Raw genomic sequence first — 22,554 nt, 5'->3', positions numbered from 1 at the left:
TATTTTCCTTAGGGATATAAAATAGCATTAGCAACAGGCATTTCGTCACTTTCTTTGCTTCTTTTGGTGATCTTTTAGCAATGTGGATTACTGCTTCAGTATTTCAGTGAGCCATTTCTTCTGGAAATGTTGTTGGATAACTTTACTTAGCTGTATACAGATGATATTTTTCTGCGATGCATATTATAAACAGAATTAGAGTACTCCTACAAAGAGTGAATTTTACTAATCTTTTGTCATAATATTTGTTCTTAGTATCTTGCTAATGAGACACAAAAGAATTTGTGTTTGTCATGAGGAAGAATATTTTGACCATGCATTGGGCTAAATGTGACATGGTGCAAATCACTTACAGGTGAGGGCCTGTAGGGTTGATTAAGTAGGTGGTTTGGGGTTTTTTTTGGGGGGTGGGGGGCAAGGCAAGTAGCATCCCCAGTAGGCAAGGCTGTTTGTAGCAGCTGCCCACTGATCACCATTGTGGCTGCTCACAGAGTACCTTTACAGGAATATCAGCAGAGCTCTGGTTTTGCTCTGTCAGGGCGTACTTTCTAGTACTAGACCAAGCCCTTGGTGGGGGGGGAGGGGGGGAATGTTAAGAAGTGCGTACAGTTAGTGGTTAAGTCACCTTGCAGATATTTTCATTCTTTTTTTTTCCCCCTACAAAATCTCTCGGAAGCTTCTTTTTGTGTAATGGGATAATCTTGCATACTGTTGTAATAATTAACTTACGGGGTTTTTTCTTTCTGAGTCATATGGAAGTGATTCTGTGCCAAATCTGACAGATTCTCCAGGGGAGTTTACTTCTGTCTTTTTTTAGTTATTGCATAACTACGTTTGTCTTCATTACCAAGATGATAATAATAGATTCAAAGCAATGCACGGAGTGCAGTACGGTGACCTTTAGCTCCCAGCAGGTGACCACCTACTTTCACCTTCCTAACTTTCCTACAGACACGCAAAGACTAAACTTGTTGAACTGCAGATCTTATGGAGCTTGGTTTGCTGTGGCTCTCCCCTGCATGTGTTCTGTAGCGCCTAGTAATGAAGTTCAGCTTACTGCTATAGCTTTCTTCTCTGTGAACAATTATTTTAGTCTTGCCTTTACTTGCAGCCTGTTTTTACAAATCTTTTAAAAATGTCTTTGAAATCTCAGCAATGTCTCTGCCAAGCTTAGTTGAAAATGTACAAGGTCTTCCACCGCCTTTTAAAAGAAAGGGATGAATACCAAAAGATGTGATGATTATCTAAACCTCTTTTACACTGCAAAACAAGCCTGGGAAAAAGTACTTTTGTTTATATTTCATATTGCTCAATTTCAGCTACCTGGCCAGATGTATTGAAGATTTCTTTATTCTGCTCTTTAGAAGCAGGAGACCATTGCATGCTTGTGCTCAAAGTCTGTAATTGTTTCTTGTGGTCTTTGGATAAAGTGTGACAATGTTGTCATCAGTTTGTTATCTTTAGAGGTAAATCCACCACTATTGGAGTGTTTCAGATGTTTGGGAGGGCACAGCTGAAGCATGACGAACCCTTCAAGCACTATCTTCATTTGTCAATTTACTGCTATTATTGTTCAACAAGACTGGAAAACCTGCAGACACAATGTCCTATAACACAGTATGCACGTACATAAAAAACCCCACCAAAACAGGCAGACTCTAGTTTCTGCCCAAAGAGAACTAACACAGGCCTCTTTGTTTCATTATGTCCAAGCAGAATTTGTCTTGCTTATTCTTCACCAAACTGCAAATGAAAACTGGGTAAAATTCCTTTTTTTTCAGTAGTCCAAAAATGTCAATTTAAGATTATTCCATTTTGGATAATAAAATATATGTTGAGGTAGTTTTGCTTGATACTTGGCATAGACCCCATAGCAAGATATACAGTCCTGATGATGATGATGATGATGATGATTATTATTAATGTGTTTAAATATTTGAATTTTGGGCACATATGTAATCAAACAAATTTTCCTGGGGAAAAAAAAAAATATTCTAGATTATGTAATTTATTTTTTTTTCCTTCCAGAACTATCTACTGTAGATTTCTCGGCTTGATCCTTTGATAGATGTGAGGAAGGAAAGGGATTCGCATGTTGAACTGTAGAAACCTCACAAAAGGAAATCAAACCCACATTTTGTTGGAAAGAGTGTGGAGATACACTTCTGGCAGAATGGTAAACTAGAACATGGCATTTTAGTCTTGCAAAGGTACTGTTTCCTTTATTTCTGAGCATCTTGTCTTGTTTCCTTTCAATTAATTAATTGCTTGAGCAGCAAATCACTCATTTCTATCATCCACCTGCAAGTGGCCCTTTGGAAGATTGTTGAATTGCTCCTGTCTTGTAAAGAGCAAGCTGGATTTTGTTGCTTGTGCCATGAACACTACATGCTTCCTTCAGCCCTGTTTTCTTTCTAGCCTTATTACTATTTGCAAGCATCTATCTGCACAGCTGTCATTTAAAGCAAACGAAGGAACTGAGGACTTATTATCCTTTATGTGTCCCTAGCAAATCAGTCATAGCTTGTGTTTGTCTAATATACTGCATGCACGCTACTGCTTTTCTCCCCTTTTTTTACTCTGTTGGTTCAATGGGGTTATGGTGGTAAAACTGTTAATATTTAAGATTTGAAAGTTCTGGTTAAGAAGTTTATCCCAGCTAAAGGAACATTCCTTTTGACTAAAACAGAACATCCTATGATTGCTTCCAACCCTCCATTTCTGCACCGAGGTAATACTTTGCTCTGCCCCTCCTAGAGGCTCCACCAAGAGCCATCTCTCAATATTGTCACCCTACTGTTTGATTACTTCTTAGAAGTGTGGCAGTTGGCAAGCTACTTAAGGAGTCCATTCTGTCCAGAGATGGATACCTGGCTTTAACATAGAAATGGTTTTCCTTACTTTCCCTCCACGCTGCCCTGCCCCCAAAATGGTATATAGGCTGGGTGTCTGCAATCACTTGGCAGAGAACAGGGGAGCAGAGGGGAAATGCCATCCAAATATTCTCTCCTATGATCAAAGCTAATATCTGTCTGACCTGTCCTAAATCGTACTTATGTTATTATGCACTTCGTGTCCCCAGATTCTCCAACAGGGAAGAAACTAAATTGAAGAAGAAAAAAAAAAAAAGGGGTGGGTGGGTGGGTGGGGAGACAAACTCAGATGAGTTAGGTACAATGAAAGCATTTGTAAGTGAGGTGAGATTGCGCTCGTCTCATGTTTGGACATCTCATGTTAGACAAACACATGTTTGGAGCATAGAGTATAGAAATAAAATTCTGGCAGTGTTTTGAAACCTGAATAGCCACAGACTGATCTATATTTAGAATACAGTTTGCAATGAAGATGGTGTGGACTGTCTTTCTGGAAAGTTAGTAAGGGGAAAAAAGCAACCCCAAGAAACACTGGATTTGTGGAAGAATCTTGGAGTTACCTCTGGAGCAGGGAGACTTCAGTTAATTTTTTTTTTTTTACTTTGCTGCCTTAGTGATGAATATTTGGAAAGGTGTTTATACTAGTGGAGATGTATGATAAATTAACAATAAGAGGAGCAAGTTAATCTGAAAACAAATGTTTGGGAGTGATTCAACAGGAAATTAGTGTAAGTTTTCTTTATTGTGTGTGGTACAAACTGAGAAGCACAGGATTTCCTTTTTCACCTGACGAGCTAGACCAGCTAGTATAGTGCCACTGGATATTACCTTGTCCTTTCAGATTCGCTATGTAAAGGTTTTAGCTTTGTAGCATGTAACCCATTTGGATACTTACAATCATATGCCTTTGTGGGTGAAACTTATTAGCTGGAACAGTAGAACAAGTACACCCGTAAGATTGAGGGCATGAACATCAGTTAGTAGCTCTCTAATTACCAGAGCTTCTATTGAGATAAATAACCTTATGCTTCGGTAAGTTTGTTCTGTCCTTTGTAAGAACAACAAAGGTGGTTAAATAATGATGCCCTGCATTTGCAGAACTAAGAGCTGGAGTACAAGAAGGTTAGCTTACTTGCCCAGAAGTTATTCAGATGGAAGTTGTGGAGCATAAAGAGAACTGCTTGCAAAAATAAACGCAGCCTTTGGATGGTTTTACATTTCAGCCCATCTTTAGGGTAAGAAACTTGAAGTTCTCAATGTTCCAGGAGGTCTCCTGGCTGATCAATGCTCTGCCCTTCTCAAAAAAAAAAAAAAAAAAAAAAAAAAAGTCAAAACAAAATATACAATATCTTGCTAAGAAAGGATGTGTAAACCCATGTTTGTTAGTCTGTCAAGCATCAGTAGTCTCTGAATTTGGGCTTGTCGGGTTAACACATAAAAATAGCCTTAAACTGTTAGTTAAGGTAAAGTACAAAGTAAAATACAAATGGTGTCTATGTCCTGAGAAGTCCTTAAGCCTGCAAGTTCAAGCAATCATGAGTTCTGTGACTATTCCAGCCTGAAAGGAGCGACTTTATTACTAAATTCAAAACTTTCAATCAGCTTGTCTGTAGGGTAAAAACAGTTTACTGACCCCTATGTATTTTACTAGTGTGTGTTGTTTCTCAGCTGATGAAGTGAGATAGAAAGAATCATATTATTTTATATTTAAGGTAAGGTGATTACTTAAAGGTGTGTGCCATGTTGATCATAGACATATAACATTAACTCAGATTAGGATCCAAACAAGAAAGTTGTTGTCTCTTCAGAGCACATCTTAGCCTGCAGCATTCTCTCCTGCAAGATGTCACACTGAGACAAGTGCCTCAGTTTTTAAAGAGGGCTGATAATATTATGGTTGGTGATGTTGTTTCTTGTTAGGTGAGATAAAATCAGATCTTATGCTCTGGGATAAACTGAGTTTGAAATGCAATCCTGATAAGCAGAGAGAGTTTACTGTGTGGCTCTGAAGGTAGCTGTGGGATGTTCAGAGGTACCCTATTTTTGTCTAGTTTTGGTTCTTGTATTTGCTGCTCTCTATAAGGACAGACAGCTCCTTGAGTGTCATACCACTGCTATCTGTGACTTTCACTTGTGATATGAATTAATCATTAGTGACTCGTATATTTGATCTCTAGCATACATTATGAATATACCAGTTAAAAATTTCAGTCACCCTTGAAAAGGCTGATGATTCAAGCACAGGTCAATTGCGCGTCCCCTGCCTTCCCCCCCCAGCTTTTTTTTCCTTCTAGTTACCTTAGCTTGCTGTGGATGCCAACAGCCATGTCTCCAAACATTCTTCATTGCTAACAAACCTATGTATGTCCATGTTTGTTGAGAAATGAGGTGTTGAAAACAAGTGATGTGCATCAGAGAGCTTGGGATAGGGACCCTGATCTCATAAATCAAAGGGTAACAGATTTTAATTTAGGGCAAAAATGAAAACTTGAGGTTTTGTATGTGGTGTTTTGGGTTTTAGTTTGGTTTTTTCTTTAGAAAATTTGACATCTCATTAATCCGGATGAAAATGGGACTTTAAAGTCACTGGGGGAAGGAGAGGAGGCAGAGGGCTGGACTAGCTCAGAAACCTGATTTCATTTTCCTTTTTGGCTTCCCCACAGTTAACGGCTACTTGTGACAATATTTTGACTAAAAATTCTGCATTGAAAATTCAGAAAGCTTCCAAAAATGGTCTGCATATTAAAAAAAGTTCTCATTTCAAAGAATAAGTATATTGAACCTTTTTCTTGATGAATTTGATCAACAAAATTTTACTCCTTTATGGTTTAGTGCCCTGTGCAATGAAACATTCACTCTCTGTGTTTCCCACTTGTATGGTGGCAGAGCTACATCAGTAAGTTGCATCAAATCATGACAAGCCAATATCTGAATACAGAATTTTTGTCAGACAAAATTATTTCTGGTGTATAGATACATCTGGTGTATGCATTTGGGGCTCCCTCTTAAAGTGACTATTGACAGCATTTTATGATTGATAGCTGCTGCTCTGAGGTTTGTTGATTAGCTGTGATGTGTTGAAGAAGTCGCGTGAGAAGTTTTGTCTGTTCCTTGATCAGGTGACTGTTCAAGTACTTCTGACATGAATACTGACTCATGAGACTTTGAAATGAACTCTCACAGATTTGTGCCAGCAGAGACAGATTTACCACAAGGGCCACAGGAGCTGATTTCTCCCTTTAACACCTCAGAGGCAGGGACTCTCATGCCTTTGTGATTCACGTTGCAGCTTCTTTTACTGTTGGTCAGAAAAGCATAGTTGCTCAAATACTGTCACAAAGTAAGCAGAAACCCATGCTGGAGATCTCTTATGATGATTTAGTGAAAACAATGAAGTGATGAGTAACAGCAATAGTTATTCTAGCTTTGCTGATAAGTATGAATGTGAAGCATGTTTCTCATATTTACAAACTATGGACTTTCATTTAATTTTTAGATGTAATTAAATAGGTTGACTTTGATATATAATGCTTTATAGACTGTAAGTACTGACTGCCACTGCCTGATATAGGCTGATTTATTAATGTACTGCCTGTATAGATGTGATCAACGTGGACAGTGTTCTAGGAATCCTGAAACCAAAACAGGAGAACCAGAGCTGTCAGGTTTGTCAAATACACCTTTATTTCTTGTCTCTTGTTATTTTAAAATATTTTTGAGAAGGTGTCTGTGTTCTCTTCCCCTTTCCTACTTCAAAAGTAGGGCAAAATCAAGTAAATATTTTTTAATATAAGGTTTGATCCTTACTGTTTCCATCAATTAGCAATCATGTGGTTTTGCCTGTCCTTTTCTCATGCCAAGAAACTGATTCACTCAAAGCATCTAACAAATGCCAGGTTGAGAATAAATATTAATCACTAATGGTATTTACCGAATCTGTGGAACTCTTTGCTCCAGGGTGATGTTGGTGCTAAAAGCTACATGAATTTAAGGACAGACAGGGCAAATTTATAACAGAAATCCTCTGAGGTCTGTGAAAGTGCCTGACCACAAATTGGTGGAGGAGTATGTCAAGGAAATACTGATATTTATTTTGCCCTTTCTTTACGTCCTTTAAGCGTTCACTTCTAGCTACCACCAAAGGCAGGCTGTTGGGATAAATGGGTCTTTGTTTGACACACTGGCGCTGTCTGTGTAATCCATAAAGACTTCAGCCTGCTTGTTTTGTAGGCTATATTAAAAATAATGCGGTCTTATAACCAGAAACTCTAGTTTTTTTGGGAAAAAAACTAGGATTCCACTCTTTAAGCAAGCCTATATTGGTTTTGTTTTTGTTGTTTCAGCTATCTTATTCCATAACTACCATGTTTTAATTTATTCCTTGTAGCTGGCATGATGGTCTGGTCACAAAATGACCATTTCCTGTTGTCCCCAAATGCCTATAAATGAAAAACTTATTTTACTAGTATGTATCGGTTTTCCCAATCATAATGGTAAATACAAGACAGTCCTTGTAATCTTGAGGTTTTTCAGTGGTAAAATGGAAAAAGTCTAAAAAGGATTTGGGATATTTTTTTTTAATGGGGAAAGCTATACTGTTTTGTAGGGGTTTGTCCATAAAAAATGAAAAAAACTAGGAGTGTACATTTCCACTCGCTTCATATCTCCTGAGCACCTATTCAATGTTGGCCCTTGCAGGAAAAACAGAATGAATTATGCATAGATGATAAAATTTTCTTTAGCTCTCTGTGAGCTGGTCGTGACCTATGCATGATATGTTTAGCCAGGTCTTCTTGCTTTTAAAGGCTCTTTGATAGGCATTATCCAGAAATCTTCAATATAGAAGCAAATAAAAAAGATTATGCACTTCCCTTAGGAACACAGTTTGCTAAACAGAAACATTCCTACCATTAAGGCAGTCAGCATGTAATGTTCGAGCAGCAGCTCAACGATAGTAAAATTGGACCTTTAAAGCAGCACATTTTCAGCTAAATTTTTCACAGTATTTCTATGCATTTTTATTGGAAACATTTAGTCCCTTTCGACGACGCCCTTCCCTTCCCCTCTTTCTATCTTTGTAACTGGAAGGCTTTACAGTGTGGGTGCTTTGTTCCACCTCTACTGTGAGTCTGGCCATAAGCATCAATCTCCTGCGGGTGAGGCATCTGCTTTTAGCTCTGGTAAACTTAAAAATAGGCCTCTTCACCAAAGGCTGCGGAAGTTTTGCTAAGTTACAGGAATCTCTCTCCTCTGAAAGTTTACAGCCCGATTGAAGGGAGAGAAAATACGGTGTGGTTTGGCTTGCTTGTGCCCACTCATGTGCCTGATGCTCTTGGGTAAAAATGTTTATTTTTCCAAATGTCTATGGAGCAGGAAGTCACCCCATAAGAGAACAGCCTTGAAGGAGATGGGGGACGATGCTTGCCCTCCTGGCTTATCTGGTTGTCGCTGTGTGCTGGGGGGAGATGGTGCTTTAGCAGACTGGTGTGGGCTCTTCTCGTCCTGCACGTCAGCTATTTGCCCGGTCAGTACAAGACAACCTCTCAGTACAATCCTTTGCAATCTTACGCAGGGAAGTCTGATCAGGCAGGTATTTACATTAGTCTACTTGTCTTGAGAGTAGTCGCTGCTTGGCACAGTTTGTTTTTTTGCTATTTGCTTGTGTTCTATTCTGCTCTCCTTTAGTTGCTTTGCCCTCTTTACATTGCCCTAGCAATCACTCTGGTGTGACCTACACCCTTTGGCTAGACAGCTAAATACTGTATTTTCTTTGAATTTGCTGCAGTGATATAAAGCACTATCACATAAATAATGCACTGGTTTAGCTCAATTACTTGCTATATTGGTACCTCTATACTTAAGGAGATATAAATTATATGCTTTTTTTATTTTTAAATAAGGTCTTTGAGAACAGTCATTAATTTTTAGCATTTACCTTTAGTATGAACAGTTGGAGGGTGTATATCAAAAGCTGCAATTCACTTCTTTTAAGATCTGACTTAAGCTTACATGGTATTTCTCTTTCCTTGGAAGCACATAGTATAACTGGTCTGCAGAGAATAGCAGAATCTGCTGTCAAAAGGCAATGCACAATACTCGTTGCAGATGTTATCCAAAAATGGTATTAAAAATTTTCTGGTGTAGTTACTAGCAAAACAACCAGAAGGAGTAAAGCTGCGGTGAATACTGCATATGGAATAAAAATATTTTTTCAAGATGATCTTGCAGAAAACAGCTCTTAGAGGCAACTGCATGACCCAGAATGAGCGTATAAAAGTCTTATGCCCCTGGATGATTTAAGCAGATGCCAGAAAACTTAAGCTGCTTGGTGATTGCTAAATTCCCATTCCACCAGACAAATTACTACACGGAGCTTGATGAACAGGTGTTAAAATGTTACTGCATCCAGCATCATCCACAGATCTTATTACCCAACAAATTTAGTTTGAGTGTCCCTAGAAACAAGGCAGTGGCTGAAGCAGCTTTTGAACTGTGTAACTCCTGGGGTGCTGACATCCTGCCATCTATTGTGAGCTGTACTTGCAGATGAGGAGGAGACTAGCATCTTGCTAGCATCATTATTTGCAGACAACTTTCTTGTTGTGTTAAAAGAATCTTAGGGTGACTTCAGATTAACCTGAAAATATTCAGCAAAGTATTCTCTTACAAGTTCAGATTCTCTTCCAAGTTCTTGCCAGTCTGAGATGGATCACAGTATCTCTTACCCTCTTGCTCTACTTTGAAACACAAAAAAATCAGGAAGTAGGTGTTTTTTAATTTGAAAAGAAGTAAGTCTAAGTCTCTACCTTCATATTCTTGTATTTATAATTTCAAAAGTGTTGAAAAATCTTTTCTGTTTCAGCCTTCTTTGGGAAGAGTGGAGCTTTGCACAAGGCTTATTTTAGACTTCTCTGTTACAGTTACTCAAGCAAAATAAAGGTAAACTAACAATCAAGCCTGATATTAATTTCTAAATACAGATTTTGGCACCAAAAGAAATAGTTTTAGTCATTGTATTCAACAGAAAAACATAAATTGGAGTTTCTAAAAAAACTAGTTGTTTTTTTCTTCAGATGTCAGAAAAGAAAATGAGATTGTTTCTGTCACCGAACTTCACAAATTTGTATTTTTCTTCGTATAGTCCTCTACCCAAAGATGATAGTACAAAACAGAAGGGTAATAAAAAGTAATTTACTGTATTGTCCAAGTTGCTCTTCTCTGAGGAATTAAAATATTCTCAAACTTTCCCCATCTATTTATATGATGCTATTTTAATTGCATGTCAGTGGCTTGGAAAAGGGGGGTGACGAATTGCGCCCACAGGAACGTTTCGCACATAATTTTTTTGGACTTTCAATTCAATGCAGCTCACTCGAGGCAATAAACATGACATTTCTGGAAAAGGAGTGTATTACAGTCAACTTGATGTCACGATTATTAATCCCCAATCAATCACAGGCCTTTCTGTGACAAACTAAATCTAAAAAAAACCCCACAACAAAACCAAAAAAACCCGCCACAAACACCCAAACAACAAAACCTCTAAAAACCAAAACCAAAGAGCATTTGATCTCTCCACTGAGCCCCAAATCTTAAAACAGTAGACGGCACGTTCAGGTGTTAAACAATCTGAGCAAAGACATTACAGGTATAATTATGGTTTATTGATCTCTTAAGGAGAATGTAATAATACACTGTAGAACACAATATTTAACTGAGAAATCTTTCTCAAGCAAGGGAGAGTGGAACCTCATAACTGAACTGGTGGGAATTGTCTTGAACACGGAGGAGAATAGTTGAATAGATATAGGAAAAGGTAAGGAGTCCAGGATTTTTTGGTCTGTCCTCACTCCTATCACTGATTCATTGTATGTTACAAGTATATTGTGCAAGTCATAAAGCAGCTACTATAAAATTTGGCCACCAGTGTCCTTTCACATAGATGTCTTGTTTGCCTTCTGCCATTTTAATGTCTTTCATAGTGATGATGCACATACTTCTCCCCTTCACAATGAACTCCAGAAGCATATGCAAATCCCTTGCTTTGGGAATTTGTAACCAAAATCCTGTACTGCCAGTGTTCGAAGGGTTTGCATGTTTTTCAGCCAGAAAACTGATCATGCCTCTGTTGATGAAGCTGTAAGTATCTATAGGCAACTATGAGCATTGAATCTTATGCGGTTTATCTCATTGGCTTTACTCGGAGTCAAATACAGCTTCCAGGGATCACGTTCATCTCTAGGTCAGATCAAGCAGCAATATCTACCCTACCTTCCCTACAAGTGCATAAAGGAAGTTTTGTCTGTGAAATGGCATCGACTAACATATCTGCAGTCTGACCAGGCTTTAGCTCAAATTGAGCAAATCTTCACTGGCAGTTGCAGTTGATGAAACAAAGTAATTTATTTTTCTATGAGTATCTGTAACTTCAGGCATTTTGTGGAGTTATTTTACTTATTTTCTGCTAAAAATATAAGTTTTGTCATGACAAAAATACGGGGGGGGGGGGTGGTGGTGGTGGAAGAAAAACATTCTGGTCATCTAGCACTTCTGATTTCATCAGTGAAATATTTAGATAAAAAAACCTGATACTGATTATGGATAAATTGTTTGTTGGCGTGTGTTTTGGGTTTTTTTATTATTTATTTTTTTAAGTGTATTTTTTTTCCAGTTCCTGTGTACTTTTCAAAATTTTAAACAGTGCTTATGGAGATAAAATATATCCATACTGCTGATTCAAGACCTCCCCTATTTCATTTAAGCATCCAAACTTTTGGTTGCTGATCTGTATTTAACTCCTTTTGATGGCTGATCTTCATTTATACACTTCTCCTTAGTTAAGCATCCAAACTTTTGGTTGCTGATCTGTATCTAACTCCTTTTGATGGCTGATCTTCATTTATACACTTCTCCTTAGTTAAGCATCCAAACTTTTGGTTGCTGATCTGTATCTAACTCCTTTTGATGGCTGATCTTCATTTATACACTTCTCCTTAGAGGGGAGACCAAGATAGGAAACCTTCCCTTCCGGACTGAGTGAAGCCCAGATCAGTCAGTGACCTCATGGTTTCTAGGCAGAAGACTTGGATCTTGGATTTCTTAGGCTGCATTCAAACTCTAAATCTGTTCATAAGGTTGTAGGGCTACTCATCGCAAAAGTGCCATCGCACAGCTCAGTATAGCTACCCCAGCACTTTACTGTTTTCTCTGACAAGGCAAAACAACTGGTATTTATAATGGTTTCCCTACAAGTCACCCACAGCAGTTGGCTTTGAAGTGCAATAAAATAAATCAAATACTCCACTTTCTGCTTGCTTGGGTAGCAGGAAGGTGGGCCAAATGAATCTTGTTTTGTCTTCGTGAAGAGTGATCTCAGAAAAGGTAATTGACATTTCTGATTCAATTATAAGATATCTGGTCAAGCTTCAGTCTGATAAGCAAGCCCTAGACGCACAGTTTGTTATTATACAGAAATGTGCTGAAATGAAGATCTTTCTGTTAAAGTACAAGGGTACTATACTGATCCATGATCATACACTTAATTCTCGCTTATCCAGAAGATTAGTTTTGGTTAAATGCTAAAAACACCTGTGCTGAGCACATTTTGGGGAAAAAAACAAACAAACAACAACATAACAGACAATTCCTGCCTTGCACTGAGTGGGTGGAATATGCAGAAAGTACAAGAGATGGGGAAATATGTTTAAGGGAAGAGGACATCTTACTTTTTTGTGGTTTTAATATAACATCACCGTTGCCAATGCTTAGGCATGAGCCTCAGAAGAAAGAAGGCTTTAGGAAGATTTGCATGAGGACTCTAATTTTCTAGGCTGTGCTGTGGAACAGTCAGGCTGAGGAGCAAAGACAAACGCAGCTGCATTCATAGAACAGAAGCAATAAGCAAGGGGTGTTGGGCAATGTGGGCAAAAGCATAGACCACCATGATTCTTACGGTCCCTGCTCTGCCCAAACCTGAGACATAAAGCCTGGTGTAGCAGTTTCAAACTAATTCACATTTACTTGCCTGCTGAGGGAGCCCTGGTTTTGCACATTTCTTTTGCTGTAGCAGATTTTTTTTATTTCGTTGATCATACGAATTTGTACTTTGGGTAAAGATAAGTAGCCAGGTTGGTATCAATGGAATAATAGTGAGAAATAGTTCCCATTCCTAGATTTTGGCTATAACAGAAATTTTCAGGAAATATTTGTTTTTTATTCAGGGTTATGCTGTTCGTTTAACATTGTTGACTTGCAGTCACGTTATTAATGATAAAGGAATTAAATTTCAAAGTGAGGATTTACTAGATGATATTTTATAGGTTTCGAAAATAGCACTGTCAGGAAGGATGACCTGGAAAAGGAAATGGTCTTTCTCTAACTTCTGTGGTGGGAGTTTAAGGACCAAATTGTTTAGTGCAAGAAGGCAAAGCAGAATCCAGAAATTGAGGTGTTATTTCTCAGTACTCCAATGGAATAGACGATATAAGTCACAATACAAAGATAATCAGTTTCACTGTTACCCTTGGCAAGGTTGATGATTGAAAGTCAAATCTGACTTTCAGGTGAGGAGGCAATATAATGCAGAATCATGTACTCTCAAATTAAACGCAGAAGATGAATGAGGCAGGGAGGGAAGGATGGAAGGAGTAAGCCAGAAACTCTGCCATCCACTTTTATTATTGTTTTCCTCTCTCTGCTGAACTTTGATAAGTACTATTGAGAAAAAACCCTTGACCAATAAAAACAAAACTAAAAAAACAACCAAAAAAACCCCCAAAAAACCCCCAACTCCAAACCAAATCAAAACCTTCTGAAAACAGGCAACCAACCCCCACCTCGCACCCCCAATAAGGCAAAGTTTCTGGTGCTGTGACCCTGCCAGGTCCTCATGTGAAGGGAATCTATTTAAATGATTCCTAGCAGTTGGGGTGGTCCTTTGTTTATTGCTTTTGGAAATGAAAATTATGACCTGACTTTTCTCTTAACTGCTGCCAGATATTAAGCTGTCAACCTTCCAGTGTTCATTCAGACCACGTTTCCAGCGAGGCACAGAATGTCACAACGAACTGATGATCGATCCAGAATACAATAAGTGCCTTGACGAAATAACACCCTTAACAGTAAATGAGAAGGGTCTTAGTATGACCTTCCTTACATTGATTTTATAGGACTATTGCCTTCTGTGGGGGCACTTCTCACTCATATTGTGAGATCAGAATCAGACCAGAGACTTCAGCTTAGAAGTTAATGCCATCAGTTTGGCAATTTTTTTTATATATATATATCTATACACAACTAGCACATTAAGACTGATATTCTTTATTCCCTTTAGGTGAAATTCAGTCTTTATAGGTAAATCTACTTTATGGCTGCATTAAAGAGGCAATTGTAAGCGAGTGCTAACACAATTCTTATGGGTCAGCGTTTGCACCTTCTTGCTCATGCCTTGTAAATCGGGAAAAGTTTCATACAGTAGCTTGCTGTGGTATACCATGTACCTTTACTGGTCTCATTAATGTACTTGCCAAATTTTGCTTGTGAGTCTGGGATTTACATGTATGCCAGTGTAGTCTTCACGTATTTTGGTGATACCTAGCACTCAACCAAATAGAAGCCCCAAAGGCCATGGTAGGAATACAACCTTGTCAATAAGAGATGGCTCCTGTTCCAGAGAGTTCATGTCCTAAATCTAACTTGTGCATGTGTTTTGCTCAGTGTAAATCTGAGTAGAAAGTGGTCGAATAGTCTGTTATGTGGCTATAGAGCCTGGGAAGAGTGTGATTTAGGATAATGCTTGGTCATTTGAATTTGGAAGAAGAAGGTGGGAAATGTTTCATATGGTAAAAACCACAGTAGCCCTTCATAAGGGAGGACATTGAGGGAGTTGAATCTTACCTGTTCACATGTGTTTCTGTGGGAAAAAAAAAACCCAAACAAACAAAAAACAACTACAGAGATAAACAGGGCCAATTTTTATGGCTGCCTATACAGACGGCTATCTTGATCTTGCCAGCCCTCTGCATGCCCTGCATTGGGAGTTCCACACAATCCTCAATTTTCTTTTACGATACAAATGGTGCCAGAGAATAGCTGATATATTACTTTTGCCCTATACTGGTCTTAAAACAATTTTCCCCTCCCTGTGTGAATCCTTTCTTGTAATGTTTTATTCCATAAAGGCTTTTACTTACCAGCAAAAATTGGCTGTGTAATCTCCCTTCTCACACACACATTGTTTTTCTTCCTGCTGTTTTTTATAACAAATCTGTTATTTGTGTGTCAGCTTGTAAATTGATAACAACAATGTATTTGAGAATAATATCCAGGAGATATTAATTTCCACTAAATATTCTAACTAATCCTGCAGGGAGGGTAATTTTTTTTGGCACTAGAAAGCTTCTCTCTGATCTTCAGAATGATGAAAATCATTGTCATCTAAATACTTCCCTAATTTAATCAAATTCTTCGTGGGGGATGGGATTTAAAAAAAATATTATTATACTCAACAAGTTCTTCAAATGCTATGAACAATAAACTATGAGGTATGAGAACTGTAGTTTTCAGCTAGTATGTGAATGATGCTATCAGATTGGACTGAACTGCTTATTGCACTATCTAGATAAACGTCTGGCTAGTATTTGTAGTTAATATGAAGGAGCTGCTGCTGCTGCTAGTTCAGAAAATACTGTCTCCTTAGACCCTATGAATACATTTATTTCTGCTAAGACAAACAGGTCACAAAAGTGCTGCAGCTCTATTGTTTCAGCAGAAGAAAACAACAACTTTCATCATCTAGACCACTCAAAGCAGGTAAGTCTAAAAACCCAGGGGAGTTTGAGTTTTGTGACTGGCATATCTGTGATTAACAATGGATGGTAATTTATTTATGGATGCCAAAGTTACTTGATTAATTTGACAAGAAAATTAAAAATGTAGACTCTGGATTACTCCTTGTGATGTTGTCTGGAAAGCGATTGTTATATATTTTAAAGCGGTACCCTAACCTCTATGAAGTCTGAGAAAAAATAGGCTACTCTGGTGGTCTGCTCGTGCATTTCCATAGCATGTGTTTAACTCCACAGTACCTTAAGGGAGTACTGTACAACTTAGCATTGATTAAGCTTTATTGGAAGTTTTTCATGCACTGTGAAGGAGTTAGAATTTCATCCACAAAGTTTAAAGAAAGCCGTAAAACACTTAATCTCTCTAAGGCAGAGTGATCTCTTTTCTCCTCAATGACAAAAACCATCATTAACACAGAATGAAGGTTGTGACTTCCAGTCCTTCCAGAACTTCAGTTTCAGCAAAATTCAATTACCTGCCAAGTCTCCAGCTCCAGTCTCCAACTGAATTTAGTTTTCAGCTAAATTGGTTGTGTGAGGTATTATGCATTGCATGAATAAGAGATTAAGTGGAGCAAAAGCTCATTTGGGTAGAAGCTGTTGTTTTGAGGTGGCCAGAACTGCTAGGTGATGGAGACTGACTGGAGTGAGATCAAAAGGCTCACTGCTGCCCTGACAGTATGTTTTACTGCAGCGTTCTGTTGGATGGTGAAGTTTGGATGTAATTAGGTATGATGTGTCAGTAGTAAGGTCGGGGAAGTATGTATTCAGAACAGATAACTGACAACGTTAAAGGATTAGGGGATATCATTGCCTTAGTTGTGAAATTAACAGCCCTTTGCAGTGGTGGGATTTTTGTCAGGGTAAAAGTAGGTAATTATTGATGGATGTGGTTCCAGATAATGATGTGTATGTGATCATATATTCACTGGAACATTGCTCAAAGCAATGCTGCACTTTGATCTGAGACAGTTGGATCAGTTAATTCAGAAATCGGGTATGACTCAGTCTTACCCTTCTACAGAATAACCAAGACCTTTGGTTGAAGTTAGTCATCTTTCCTTTATTAGTTGCAATTTCTTGCAGGCTCGCAGTTGGACTATTATGTACCAAGTGAAGAATGTTCTGTGATTTCCTCATAGTATGAGAGCGGAATATAGAGATTATGGCTGTTCACCGAATGGTAGTTGTAGGAGTAAGAAAATCTCACATATGCCCTGCATGTCAAAACATGACTGAATATGTGGTCATTTCAGTAGTTAAGCAGGAGAGTAAAATGCTTTGTCCCCCATCGTTAGCCTTCCATCCTGTGCAATGTTTTTAACTTCAGTCTCTTTCAGTAGGAGTGAACTCTTAATTGGTTAGGAATGGGTCTCATGTGGAAAGACTCCTTGCTGTCTGACAAGTAGCTATTTGCTGAAAAGGGGCATAGATTGAAACTTCTCTTTCCAAGTTTCTAGGCAAACAAAGCAGAGCTCCACAAGGTGCTCATCTGTGGCTTGAGGCAGTAACGGGCTAAATTTCAAATGTGCCTCTTCTAAAGGCTCTGTTCCTCAAGCTTCTGTCAAAAAACAAGAAAAAGGGCCCAGGTCTTCCTACAGCACAGGTCCAATTTGCTTTCAGGGCATTGGAGCAGAGAGCATGATGCACCCCCACAGACAGGATCCCACTGAGCCCTGAGCATTAGCTTTGTATTTGCCAGATGGTGCCCAGCTACCATTTTATCATGGACTGCTCTGCTGTGGGACTATTCGCTTGGTTGATATGGAATGGAGATAACCCGGAACAGGTAAGGCAATCCAGGGTATCCAAATAACTGGGAAACAACTTGCAGGGCTGTAGGAGTAACGAGGAAGGAAGACCACTTATCAATGAATAGAGGAATGAAGAAATCCAGTACTGGCCATACTGAACAAGGCAGAAAAAGCAGATCTTAGCCGATTAGGAGGGAAGCTCAGCAGGAAGCAAAGCCTACCAGCAGAAAAAAATATTGGGCTGAAAAATTCAATCCCCACCCCCGCCCCCCTCCCCCCCAAATATATTCTTGCATAGATACACTTGAAAAAAATCATTAATTATTCCTGAAATAAAGCCAGTTGCAGCACTTTTTGGGAAAAAAAAAATCACCATTCTTTCAGTTTGACCAGGTCTATTTAAATCAGCTTAGTGAAATAAGGAGCCTTGTCCAGTTAATCAGGTATTTACACTTAAAAAGTTGTGCCCGTTCAGAACAAGGTATACTGACAAAAATGAGCATGGAAAAGGCTGTGCTTTACATAGCGAACAGATTTATCAATGAGTCAAGGCCTTGTGCATTGAATGTTATTTTGACTGGGGAATAACTACATGGTACTTTTTGATGGCTGACGTCTTTGGCCTTTGACAATGAGTATATATCCTCCACTTGTGTGTATAATTTGTGAGTAACTAGATAAATGAGCAAGAGGCGCACTTGCGCTTCTTCAATGACTCGAAAACCTGGCTGAGATCTGAGAATCACAGATCAAGGGTGCAAAACTTGTGTGAGACACTGTGGTTGTTGTCTTTTTGAACTTTAGTTTTATGTATCTTGTAATAGCACCACACTACTAACCTACACAGAAAAGGTCACTTCTTTTGCACTCTTAATGTCAGATTTATTTATTTTTTTTTCTGTTTCCTTTCCTGAAACTTCTAGCTGAGTCTCTTTGGGGCTCAACACGAGTCAACATCCTGCATCAGATGACACAATGGTGTTACCTAGAGTTGGTGTTGGTTGGTTGGTTGGTTGGTTGCTTTTTTTCATATGAAAGGCATCTTGGATATCTTCCAGTTTCTCTTAATTGAGCCATTCCTCCCAAACACATACTGATTAAAGCTAGAAAACTGATATTTGCTGAAAGCTTAAGAAAAGGCAATAGTAAGGAAATCTTTGTACACGTGCAATCTGTAAGTTTTCTCTTGTCTTAAGGGGTAATGGAAAACAATCAACATTCCATAGCCAATATAACCTATAACCTGAGTTTAGAGTTGAGAAATTCAGAAAGATACTTTCTCAGCTCTGAACTGAGCAGGATGTTTTGTGGGTTTCTTTCTGTAACGTTTCCCATTAACTTCCTGCCTCTTTAGCCAAAAAGAGTCTGATTGTGTGACTCTGAAGTGCAAAGAGGCCAAATTATCAAAAACTTCCAAATAGCAAAAAGACCCCCTAAAACTAGAATTCGGGCTTTCCTTTCTAAGTAAAATATAAACATTTTATATTAATCATAGTTGCTTGCAACATGTTATCTGAAGCATTGCAAGCATCATACCAGCAAGCTGTCACTGGACTACTAACAGAAGGATGGCAATGCTAGCTGCTCAGGTAGGAAAAACACCACCCTCCAACCTCCTGCAGCTCGGTGGTGTTAGCTAACAACCTCACAACTGGGGCAAATTTCTAGGTATTACAGATATGCTGTTATAGCAGGCTTTTGTTTAGAAGATGCTCTCCCTGCTGGTTAACCCAGAATTCATCTGTATCTTTTAAAGCATCACTTAAAAACTCTAATATCCATATAGTACAGTTACTTCACTTTAAAGCTGGCAAACCACGTCAGCTTTCCAAAATGGTTTTTGAAGCCATCCCAAACTCTACTGTGCATTATCAAATCCATTTTAATTAAAGCTCAGTTTCAGCTGATAGCCTCAAGCCATAAGCTCCATAACTCAATTCTTCTCTCGATCATGTTGAACAGACTCCTGCTGAATTTTGAGCTTGATATAAATCTGCACAGAGATTTTCTGAAGCTGTTCAAAGGGTGTTTCTTTGCAGTACTACTTGCTAGAGCAATTTAAAGGTGGAAAGTGTAATCACATGCTTTTATATGGCTGAAATAAAAACTTTGCTAAGAAAAGTAGTTTACTCTGTTCTACCTAATGTATTTGTGGCCCCATCAATATCATGCTTTTTTGTAGAGGAAAACCACATATCTTCTGTCAGTAAATAGGTAGGACTGAGTTGTTATTTCTTGTCAGTTATGGATGCAGTGGCTGTGCTTACCTTAGGCCTAGGCATTATGTAGAAGTTACAATGAAAAAGCATCTGTCTTGCTAGAAAACAAAAAGCTAAAAATCAAAGCAGCATAATCTGTGTTATTTGCTTTTAATAGTGAAGAAGCAGTGGATACCTTTTCCTTTGTGTTCCTAGAAATAGTTATTTGGGACAAACTAGCTTGGGTTTATCAAGGGTGTATCATGCTTGACCAACCTCATTTCTTTCTGTAATAAGACGAGTGGTGGTGTTGACAAGGGGAGAACAATGCATGTTGTTTGCCTCGCCTTTAGCAAGGCCTTTGGCACAGTTTCCCACGTTACTCTTGTAGCCAAATTGGTGAGATACGGACTTGATAAGTGGATGAGAAAGTGGATGGGAACTGGCTGGACAGTTACACTTAAAGGCTGTGATCAGTGACACAAACTGATGACAAATAACTAGTGGTATCTCCCAGCCGTAGATACTGATACCGATGCTGTATGATGTCTTCGTTAGCGACCTGAATGATGAGTCAGAGGTGCGCTCACAGAAAATTCACAGTAGCTGCTAAACTAGGGGATGCATCTGAAGTGCTGGAGGGCAGAGCTGCTGTTTAGAGGGACCTGGACAGGCTGGAGAAACGGACTGGCTGGCAGCTCCAGAACATGAGCACAGGCAAGTGCCAGGTCTGGTTCTCGCACAGCAGAATCATCTGGGCCCGCAGCAGAGAAAACAGCCTTGGAGAAAAGGAGCCAGGGTCCCTGAGGGCAGCAAGTTGACTGCAAGACAGCAGCAGTCTGCTCTTGCAGCAATGACAGCCAACAGTGTGCTAGGCTGTGTTAGTGTTTTTTCCCCTCTATTTGGCACTTGTGAGACTGCACCTGGTCTGGTAAATCTGTGCTGGCTGTTCCCAATAGCCCTGTAGTCCTTCATGTGCTTGGGAAGGGCTTTGAGGAGGATTTGCTCCATTACCTGGAGCTGGGCTTACGCAAGATCCTCCACTGAGTGATATGGGATGGGGTGAACAGCTATTGTAGGAGACAGTATTTTTGAAAAGTCAGTAAAAATAGCTGGGTGATTTCATTTGGTCTATAACAGACTTGCAGGATGTGACGGCTAATTGTGACACCATGATATAAAAGTTCATTTACCCATTAACAATCCTTTCTTTTGCATAGGAACAGTAAAGGGAATTCTGATTCAGGATGAGTGCTGCTGGTTAGCAAAACAAATAAACAAAATCCTTAGACCTCTCTCCCACCTGTTGTTCCCCCTCCTCCCCCAGTTTGGAAGATCAGTTAAAAATATTGGGGATAATCATAAAATGTCAACAATTTACTTTATGGCCAAATGCAAAATGCTTTCTTGCAGTAGCTTTTAAAGTTGGTTTATATGTGTATGTATGCATGTGTGTGTACATATACACAACTTCTGAGCATTTTTGAGGTATACATCTAAAAACTGATTTTAACTTGGAGTTTTTAAATAAAATTTTGTATGCAAGTAAACATTTTACAAATGCTCCTGACAGGGAAATATCTGCATTGGAACACAGAAGAAGAATGTAATCTCAGTCATTAAGATTTTGTCTTTAAGGTTTCTGACTATCTCTCCTTATGTATCTTACAAAGACAGAAAACTACAAAATCATTTTCACAGAATGGTCAGGGTTAGAAGGGATATTTGGAGATAGTCTAGTTCAACCCCTCAGGTTTACCTAGAGCAGGCTCCACAGGATCGCATCCAGGTGGGTTTTGAATGCCTTCAGAGAAGGAGACTCCAACCTCTCTGGGCAGCCTCAAAGTAAAGAAGTTTTTCCTCATAGTCAGATGGAACTTCTTGTGTTGTAGCTTATGCACCTTGACCTGTTGCTGGGCACCACTGAGAAAAGCCCAGCCCCATCCTCTTGACACTTACCCTTAAGATCTGTAGACACTGATAAGATCCTCTTTCAGTCTTCTCCAGGCTGAACAGCCCCAGCTCTTTCAGCCTCTCCTCATCAGGGAGATGTTCTGATCTCCTCATTAGCTTTGCAGCCCTTTGCTGGACCCTCCCCAACAGTTCCCCATCTCCCTTGAACTGGGGAGCCCAGGACTGGACCCAGCATTCCAGATGTGGCCTCACCAGGGCAGAGCAGAGGGGAAGGATCCCATCCCTCGACCTGCTGGCCGTGATCCTCCTCATGCACCCCAGGATGCATTGGCTGCCTTGGCCTCCAGGGCACACTGCTGGCCCACAGGCAACTTGCTGACCACCAGCACTCCTATTCTTCTCCACTGAGATGCCTCCCAGAAGCTCAGCCCAGGCCTGTACTGGTGCATGGGGCTGTCCCTCCCCGGGTGCAGGACCTGACACTGGCCTTGGTTGAACACTTGCTAGGGGCACCCTGTCCCCTCCCCAGGTCACTGGTGGATCAGCTGAGCAGGATGGGACTCAGCAGTGCCCCTGGGGAATCCTGCTGCTGGTTGCAGCCCCTGAGCTTTGCCTGCAGCCAGGTCCCAGTCCACCACACTGTCCCATCTCACCCACACTTTCTAAGCTTACCGATGAGGATGTTATGGGAGAGTGTCAGAAACCTTGCAGGGGTCAGGGCAGGCAGCGTCCACTGCTCTCCCCGCCTCTACCCAGCCATCGTTCCATCACAGGAGGCTGTTAGCTGGGTCAGGCGTGGTTTTCCCTTGGTGAATCCATGTTGGCTACTCCTGATGACCTTCTCTTCCTCCACATGCTCAGAGGTGACCTCCAGGATGAGCTGTTCCAATACCTGTCCAGGGATGGAGGTGATGCTGACCGGCCCCCAGTTTCCTGGGCCCTCCTTCTTGCCCTTTTTGAAGACTGGAGTGAC

The sequence above is a fragment of the Falco biarmicus genome, chromosome 2 (assembly GCF_023638135.1).
Source record: "Falco biarmicus isolate bFalBia1 chromosome 2, bFalBia1.pri, whole genome shotgun sequence".
Lineage (NCBI taxonomy): Eukaryota > Metazoa > Chordata > Aves > Falconiformes > Falconidae > Falco > Falco biarmicus.
This window is presented reverse-complemented; position numbering follows the sequence as displayed.